Source organism: Planococcus citri, chromosome 4 (assembly GCF_950023065.1).
Source record: "Planococcus citri chromosome 4, ihPlaCitr1.1, whole genome shotgun sequence".
Classification (NCBI taxonomy): Eukaryota; Metazoa; Arthropoda; class Insecta; order Hemiptera; family Pseudococcidae; genus Planococcus; species Planococcus citri.
The window spans coordinates 36,121,821-36,131,687 of record NC_088680.1 but is presented as its reverse complement, the minus strand read 5'-3'; the positions used below and the strand labels follow the sequence as shown (position 1 = coordinate 36,131,687).

The window sequence follows — 9,867 nt, the reverse complement described above, 5'->3', positions numbered from 1 at the left end:
TGAAAAAATTGAAGCGCAAAAAATAAACAAGATGGATTTACAAAGAAAACTGAACTCAAAAATTTCCAAAAAGAATGGAAAAAATAGAGAATATTACGGTGAAGTGTTGATAAATAATCCATAATATTGTACTTTCTGAAATTAACCAAATAAGGAAAATTAAGAAAATGTTACAGATAGGGTACGACTAGACTACTCGCAGGAAGTATATGACAAAAATTTCAAAAATTCTCTATTATAGTTGATTTTCAATGCGGTAAATAATTTCATTTTATATGTATTTTTCTTTTAGTAACCTCGTTATCAAACGAAAATGCAAACTGATTGTAAACTAAACAAATTCAACATACGACAGATTTCATGGAACAGTTTCCATACGCTCTATGTAAATAAAACAAAGAAATGAGCTTTTTCCCTCAAAATATTTCATTATCTAACAAAAAAATCGCGACTCAGAGAGATATAACCACATAAACAGCAAATATCATAGAAAATTCAAACTTTTAAAAATCATTTCGCTTCTTTTGTTCATTAAATAAACTCACTGATTAGATTTGATTATGAAAAAGGCAACGTACATTATCGTATCTATCTTGAATCAAGATCTTTTATATGTATTTAAATCACTTGGAAGAATTTTTTCATAGTGTGGTACTTCAGAGCATCATGATGTTCAATTTCTAAACATTATTTAGTTTACTATACTGAAAAGCTTGACAGACAACAACTATATTACGTCAGAGACCGTCGAGACCGACTATTCAACGTAATACTAGAAAGAGCTAAAGAGCAATATTACCTATGTGGGGAAATTCTAACCAGAAAGTTATCTCAACTCGATCATAGTACATGCCACCTAACAGACTCATTTTGTAGATAATACAGTCGAACATTTCAAACATAATATCTACATAGAATACGGCGACGCCGACTCACCTTGATTCAAATTCAAAATTCGTTGACAATAATCTCATGTCGTATAAATACTAAATATTGGTTACAAATCGATTTTTGTAGAAGGCGAGCACAATAACTTTAGACTGGAAACGTAACAGCGCACTTGATGACAACCTGCAATATTTTAAAAATACAAATTAGAATAATTGAAATTATACTCAACTACTGAACTACAAGAGAAACACTTTTTGCAGCAATAAAACCAAATATTTCAAATAAAATAGAAACACATGAAAAAACGGCGATGTAAACTTACCTCGATTCAAATTCTAAACTCAACGAAGTACATTTCATTTCGATCGAGCGATACTAAATAGCGTTCACGAACAGCTGATTTTTGAACAAAATGAGTATAACAGCTGCTAACTTCAAACTAAATTGAACTGCATAACGGGAAAGTTTACGGATATTACTGAAATAATGAAAATATACTACATATTAGAACGGGATTATGATTGATAAAACAATATACACAGATGAGAAACACTTTTCAGATGAATATTTTCGTTTGTTATTGTGTGACTCGCTAATGTATCTCGTGTTACTGATCTGCATCTTGTAGCAATAAAATTAATGATTTTCAAACATGATACACAATGAGAAAACAATGTCGACTTACCTCTAACAGAATTCCAAGTTTGCTGAAATTAATGTAATTACAAAGGAACGATATTGATGTTGAAAAACAAACGTCAATAGATAAATCAAATTCTGTGGAAGGCGTGCATCGTAGCTTCAGGCCGGTAATCGTACTCCATACTAGGTGTGAATTCGGGAAAAATCACTGAAATAGTATAAAACTACGGTTAAAACGTTGAAATTGTGATACTTAAATGTATGTATATTACATTACAATTACAAAACAGAAAATAAATACCGAAAAATTCACTCATCATAATCAACATAAACACAAGAGTCCAGTCGAGAGCTCGAGACAGGAGACTACGATACGGTAGGATCCGTAGAGGACGAGAGGAGCAGTAGCAGCAGGATGGCAGGGAAGCAAGAAAGAAATACCATTTAGGTAGTTTTGCATAAAATCGCTAGAAGCGCATCGGGCGCGCATTCGCAAATTTTGCAAATAGGTAATTATTTTATTGCGGCAAATTATTACGACCTATGGGAGAAAGGAGCCTGGAGGAGACAAGTATTCAGATTCAATTTTATTCAAATAGGCTCGAGAATACTTCGTTTGACTTTTTAGTTTTCAATTTTATTCATATTTTTAAAAACTTTTAAAAACTTGAATTTTGAATTTTTTTGTAAAACGTTTCCTCTGTTGAGTAAAATTTTTTATCTGTGTTGAAAAAAAAAACTTTTTTTCAAAAAAAAACAAAAACCAATTTTTTTGGAACGTTTATAACAAATTTTTTGTTTTAAACCCAAATTCAAGAAGTGTAAAATTTGACCTGTTTTAAATTGGTTTTAAAAACGTTTGAAACAAAAAATTTCGTTTTTTCAGTGTGTAAATCAGGTATGGCAAACTGAAAATGGAACTGAAAACTGAAATTGTCTGGAACTAAAATGAAAAAACTGAAACTGGAACTAAAAAAGTGAAAATTAAAAACTGAAAACCAAAACTGGAACTAATTGGAATTTCAGTTTTTTTTTTCAGTTTTCAACTTTTTTTTTCTTCGTTTGACTTCGCTCTTAGTTGTGATGTGAAGTGAACAGGGCGGCTATTCCCGAAATATTTTTGCCTCCGCAATCTCCGCAAAATATCTGCTAGTACCAATTAACCACTACCACTGCTATTGCGGAGTGAAGAAAGTTCCCGCCTGTTGAATGATTTAAAAAACGAAATTGAAAATATGACGAAGAAAACTTGCCCAGTTGCCCTCCATGAATGACATACCTAAATTACTTGCCGAACCAGTTATGACTTTTTGGATCAACAACAGGCATAAATATAAAAATTTATATCGAATTGCTAAGGTTAATTTGGAATTTGGATGCCTGTTACATAGACATCGGTCAAGAGACTTTTTAGTTCTTTGGACTTCATCTTAGCGAAACGACGAATGAACTTATTAACAAAATCTGTGGATGACATACTCGTAATTCGAAGTAATCGGAATCGCTCGATGTAATCAAATCGCATTTCGCAATCGCTCGATGTAATCAATTAATCTTAATCATTCTCTTCTCTCTAGAGTGTCTCTAGAGAATTTTTTCATTTTTGTAATAAAACTTTAAAAAGATATTACTAATTACTTTTTGTCTTTTTATTTCTAATTTTCTATTAAATTATTAATGATATATAATAAGATATTCACTTGTTATTAGTTATTTTGCCAATTTCAGCTGTAAAACTCTGTAAATAACTCATTTAAAAAAAAAATGAAAAAAAAACTGAAAACTGGAACTGAAACTGGAACTAAAAAAATGAAAACTGGAAACTGAGAACTGAAAATTGGAATTTAATGAAAACTGAAAACTAGAAACTGAAACTGGAACTAATATCATTTCAGTTTTCCATCCCTGATTATTACGGCCTATGGGAGGAAGGAGGCTGGAGGAGACAAGTATTCGGATTCCAGATTCAATTTTATTCAAATAGGCTTGAGGATACTTCGTTTGACTTCTTAGTTTTTAATTTTGTTAAGTTGCCATTACTACGTAATTGCAACTAGTAATTGCAACTACGTACTATTGAGTTGCGTATGCATTTTAGTGCATTTCTATTGATTGATACAAACGTATCAACGTATCATCCCCTTTGTCATATAAATATAAATATGGGGAGCATATCTATATCTCTCTTGTCAATCTCCTTAATAACCACCGTTTTTCTGTTTTCACATACGTTTACATTTTTTCTCTTTAAGTAAGTTGAATCGGGTACATTTTATAGGCTATAAAATAGTACAATATTTTGATTTAACCTTTTCCTATCTCTTCTGTCCATTTTTTTCTCTCCTTTAGTCCTTTCACCCCTGTATTTTTTTACTTCTCTCTTTACCCTTCGGATGCATTTTTTTTCTTAAATTATTAATCTGGGGAAAGAGGAAAGTATTGTCGCCGTCTATAATTGAAGAGTGAAGGGAGACTTCACTCAAGATAACCAGAGAGATTTGTCCGATGACAGTTCATCAGTTCTCATATAACTCTTGTACATACAGTTGTCTTAAGAAAAGCTCTCCGAGCTTATTCTCTTTTGTAATTTTTGTATAGTAAACTGGTGAAACTTAACATCTCTTCCGAATTTCGCTCATTTTTCTAAGTTTTCTAATTTTTTATTCAATATTAATTCTTTTATTATATTTACAAGTGCGAATTTTTCTATAATAATTTTTGGTGCTAATTGTGAATTTCATTTACGTAATTTTACGTAATTCCGCGAATTTCTAATTTAATTTAATGTAATTATTTTCCTCTAAATTTTATTTGGTGTTGTGCAGATTTTGTATTTTAATTCACGTAAATTTCTTTAAACCAATTCGAATTTTATTTAATTAATTTATTGTATCGCGAGTGTAATAATTCCAATTTATATTAATTGAGGTAAAATTTTAATAATTATAAATAATTCTAATAAAGAGCTTAACTCATTGTAGACCAATTTATTTTGAGAACATAACAATTTTATTCATATTTTTAAAAACTTTTAAATACTTGAATTTTGAAATTTTTTGTAAAACATTTTGTCTGTTTCGAGAGAAATTTTTTATCAGTGTTGAAAAAAAACAGTTTTTTTTGTATGTTTGAAACAAAAAATTTCGTTTTTTCAGTGTGTACATGTGGTTTCACTGATTTCGGATTCAGTTTTTTTTTTTTTTTTTTTTTTAAGACTTTTTGGTACTTCGTAACTTTATTTGATTTTATTGTTCTTGTTCAATCAAAAAATGTAAATAAAATTCAAAAAATATATTGCCTTCAGGTATGTTTTAATTTATACGTTTGACAGATATCAAATAAAATGATTCAATCAAAGTATGTTTTTTTACACTTTTTTTTTACAAATAATATCAACAGTTTGTAAACAGATTAAATCCAGATTATTAAAAATCCATAATCTACTGGGGTAGTAGATTATAGGAATGGATTTTAGATTTTACTCTATCAGAAATGAACTGACAATCCACTCAGAGTCCCAGACTTACTACTCATATTATATTAATCCTCTTCTTAATTACTTATCTTTTAATCGTTTGTTGTGGTTTTGCCACTATTATATAATACTTATGTACCTATTACAAACATATACCTACCCTAGACTAATTACCTATATATTTTTAACCTTGCTACCTAACTGGCACTTAATTTCGGGAAAACTTTAATTGAACGACAGATTAAGGAAATTGCACGACAGGAAAATCCCACAACGAAATCATGTTTTTGAACGACAGCGATTCAACGACAGTTTTGGTCATTAAAACGACAGCATCGAACGACAGACCTCGAACGACAAGCATAGAAAATTCACGCCGCGAGAATGGGAATGCACGACGAACATGGGAAGGCCCGACAAAATTATTTCAATCACCCGACAACGCAAATCATTCGAAAATGGGGCTCAACAGTAACGAAAATAACATTTTTCCCCACCTTTCAAGTTTGGATTCTCCAAAATTTTGGCCCTCGCTCTGCTCTGACAAAATTTTCACCTTTTCACAAGTATTTTATTCAACTTCTTTGGCTCAATTTAGTGTAGGAGTAGGTAAGGTACATTATTTTTCAGTTGTAAAACTCCAACTTTTTCAAAATTTTGTTTATCCTCTTACGAATAATACTTGAATATTAGGTTAACTTAACTCAGCATACAAATTCTAATTTAATTCAGTAATTAAATCTAATACACTCATTTCAATTTCGTCAAATTGTTCAATTTTCTAAAAAATTGGCAACTTTTTGTTTTTTTTTTCTTTAAATGGTGTCAAATTTGTAATTTTTATACCCCCCAGCTCCCTCATAATGATCACTTTGAAAGTGCCCCATCCGCTCCTGTGTGCCAGTAGAAGCAAAAAATGTGCCTCTAGGGCAGAAGAGGAAGAGAGGTACGCCAAACAAGGCTAAAAAGGCACTTCTCATATAATTATTCATGCTGTTCTTATTTTAAGCTAATATCTTTAATAATTAATTGTTTTTGGAAATTTTAATTTTGTGAAAAAATTCGTCGCTTTTATCATTATGTCGTAAGGTAAGTGCAGGTAATTACGCCACCCTAAGGTTTGAGGTCATTTAGTGGGGTTAAAATGCATCTTTGGCAAAAATGTGAATGAACCACCTCAAAGTACATCTTATTAGCTACCTTCCACGAAAAAATTTTTTTTCTTACCCCTCCCCCAATACCGCCAATCACCTCCTGAAAATTTTTTACAAAAGTGGCGTAATTATCAACAGGTGCAGGTAATTACGCCACCACCCCAAAAAACTATTTAAAATCTATGAAAACATTGGTAAAAATCATTTGGCATTTTGGGCATCTTATTGGCTACCTTTCCCTAAAAAAAATGTTTTCCATTACCCCTCCCCCTATCTCAACCCTCCATTTCTGAAAATTATTCATCAAAGTGGTGTATTCATCAACATATGCAGGTAATTCCGCCACTCTCCCCCCACCACCAAAAAAAATTATTTGAAATTATTGATAAAAACATCGCTAAAAATTATTTCTTAGCATTTTGGTCAAATATGTGAAAGTCCTGAAAGAGTTTTGTTAAAGTGGCGTAATTTTCAACATTGGTACTTCTGTATATTTTTCAACATTTCGATACTTACATTGAGAAATGACAAAAAACTGTTTATCGCATTGAAATCGTCATTAAATTTATTACTGGAAACATATCTTCAAAATTTTTTTTCGCCCTTATTACAAATTACAGCACGTTTCCAAACTGTGGTCAATTTAACATGACGTTTTTTTTTGGCATCAAATTTACGAAAAAGCGAGCCACTGATCAGAAAATTATCCGGTCCGGAGATATTTTTGGTTTTTCTACCTTGGCATTAACAGTACAATCACCTAAAAATCGTCACACGACTCCATCTATCCGTTTACTATGAGAACTGCAGTAGTGGCGTAATTGCCAACGTGGCGTAATTAGCTGCACTTACCTTAGTTCATTTACTTAAGTCGTCGATGCATTTCATTTAATTTGTCGGGCATACGCTGGCGTTCATTTAATTTTTTTGGCGTGTACTGGAATTTTTGTTGTCGTGCATTGGTTGAAAACTGTTTCCGTCGTTAAAAAAGTGGCTTTGGGACGTTAGCATCTGTCGTGCAAAACACTTTTTTTTGTTGTTAAAATCATTTAATCTGTCGTGCCGATAAATGGCACCCCTTAATTTCATCTATTAATATAAGTTCACTCAAACTTCAAATCACATACATTAGAGACCATTTGTATTATTTAGATCAAATGGCTCAAAAACTGAATAAAACTTCAGAATTGAATTCCTGGAGTGGATGTACTCAAGTCTCGAAGCAGAAGTTGAAAATATAAAAACCACAACAGAAAAATTATCTAAAATTCAAGAAAAAAGAATTATTCTTCTAGCTACTGGAGCTGTCGCCTCAAGTTTCCTCATTGGTTTAGTTGCAGCTAAGTCATCACTCTCTAGTGTATCAACTGATACTGCTTCATTAATCGAATTACAACGTAGAAATATTCAATTAATTGGAAACACTATTAAAAATTTCAAAGCATAAACTGAAATTTTTGAAAAAAAAAAACCAACAAATATTATACAATGCAACTGAACAAATCAATTCAGAATTGAATAAACTCAGCAACACAACTAATAAACTACTTATCAAGTCTCAATATCAACAAATTGAAATAGCTGTTAATACATTATATGATGTAGCCTTTGCTGATAAGAGTTCTTTACAAAATGCTATTCTCATGTCAAAACAACACACTCTTCACCCTACTATAGTAACAACTAATGACTTGAAAAAATACCTATTACTTAACTATCAAAACTCCTTCAGATCAGATGTTCCCTATAGACATCAATAAAAACACTAAAACATCAACAATTAGAAAACTAACTGATCTTTGTACAATTGAAACAGAGTTCGCTAATGATACCATTTATTTTGCCATTTCTATTCCCCGAATAGAAAATGAACAATATTTCCTATATGAAAGTATTCCTTTCCCTTCTCCTCATCTGTTGAACCTAACCCATATCATTTTATTATACCTACCAAACCTTACCTACTTGTTGATTATAAAACCACAAAATATGAATTTCTGGACAATTTATCTCAATGTAAAGAAATTGAACCTTAATTTCATATATGCTACATCCCACAAACTCAAATCCGAGGAATTGAATGACACATTTGGTGTTGAAAGCATCGCTAATGTACTGGAAAATATAGAAAAATTTAAGAAAATTGGACATCATACATCGTTCATGGGGAAAGTGACATACATGTAATGATGCCACTACATTTCCATCAACAGGATGTGTGAGATATCTTTATAATATCAACGATAACACAGGTAATAAAAAATTATTTAAAAAATAAAAATAATGTACCTTGTATTTTATTAATAAATTTTTGTTTTCAGAATCTTTAGTTATGATGCAATGGCGGGAGGAGAAGTATAAAGTATCAAAGGATCAAAATGTATTAATAAGAAATGCGAAATTGACATCATTCAATAGTGGCCCCCAGTTTACTCTGGATGATCTGTGCGAAATAATCACGATGTAAGTATTAAAAAATATTAATTCACGAATAATATATTTTTATAATTATCTATAATGTTTATAATAATTTTTTTTGATCTGAAGTGAATACATCTTTAAAACGACCACTTGCTCTTTCATCAAACAGTAGCACCCCAGCTAAGAAGAAAATGTTACCCAGTAAGTTTTTTGTCTATAATTTTAAATTATATGTTTAAAAAATGTCTATTATAGATTTTTAAAATTTTTTTTATCAATTTCAATCATTTGATTTTTTTATACCTTTAAAATTTGATCGTAACATTTTCCAACATACGATGAAAAGTTGCATTCAAGAACTCGCTAAAGAAGATAACATATTCCATTTGACAGTGCAAGAATGGAGTGAAATCCAAGCTATAAAGGACAGTCTTGAGCCAAGCAAAATTGCTACTGTTACATCGCAATATGAGCACTGAGCAGTGTACACTGCGAGACATATGTATCATTTTCTCTAATTGTACATATTGCTAATACAAAGAAAATAAGTAAGATTTCATACTGTACCTGCAACCTGCTATGTGCTGTTTCTAAAATGCAAGAATTGTAATTTAATTTTTAATTTTCAGACCATATCATTGCTCAGTCTCTTGTCAACCACTTGCGAGAAAGATGAGACACAACTCTTTCTAAATACATTACCTTTTTGACATCTTTGTATCTTGATCCGTGCTTCAAATCATTACTTACAAAAGAACAGAAGGAGATGGTGACAAAGCACATCTCAAAACTGTATGATCGATTCCTGATGAAAAATGAGAAAAATCAACGTTTGGTTCTTTTTTTTGGCTATTTGGTGTTAGTAGGTAGGTACTTTCATAGTTGTTCATTTCTACAGAAAGAAATCGCGATGCTTATGCTGAAGGAAACAGCGGTCAAACTCAAAATCCTGCTAATAATAATCCAACGAAATCTACAACAGAAGCTGAAAAAAAGGGTGCAAATGGAGCAGAAATGTCAGTTTTAGATGATGAATTATTGTCACGCATTTCTACAGGTACTGAGGAACAAAGAGTAAGTATTATCAACAGGTGAAAGCGCGCAACTATTGCTGGATTTGAAAGAAGACATTCCAGAATATGAAACAACTTGCTGTAGAAGTCCAGCGGACCTTTGACGAAATAATGAAAGAGATGTGCCCACACAATCGTGTAAATCTTCCACGCTTTTATTTTATAAACATAACCATCGTTCTGTCATTGTCAAGCATAATTAATAATTTAT

At 31.3% G+C, this 9,867-nt stretch overlaps 1 protein-coding gene across 6 annotated transcripts in view; it reads right to left on the bottom strand.

The window, feature by feature from the left end:
- Positions 1 to 9,867, bottom strand: part of LOC135845683 (uncharacterized) — a 93,827-nt gene that overhangs the window by 25,967 nt on the left and 57,993 nt on the right. For 4 of the 6 annotated variants that reach the window (XR_010558800.1, XM_065364456.1, XM_065364454.1 and 1 more), the window contains 3 exons: positions 1,577 to 1,741; positions 1,214 to 1,369; positions 937 to 1,071 (listed from right to left, as the gene is read on the bottom strand). The gene's annotated coding sequence lies outside the window, so the exon portion shown is untranslated. Of the gene's footprint in view, positions 1 to 13; positions 136 to 936; positions 1,072 to 1,213; positions 1,370 to 1,576; positions 1,742 to 1,834; positions 2,182 to 9,867 lie in introns of those variants that run through there. The other 2 variants (XM_065364453.1, XR_010558801.1) reach the window with 2 other exon arrangements.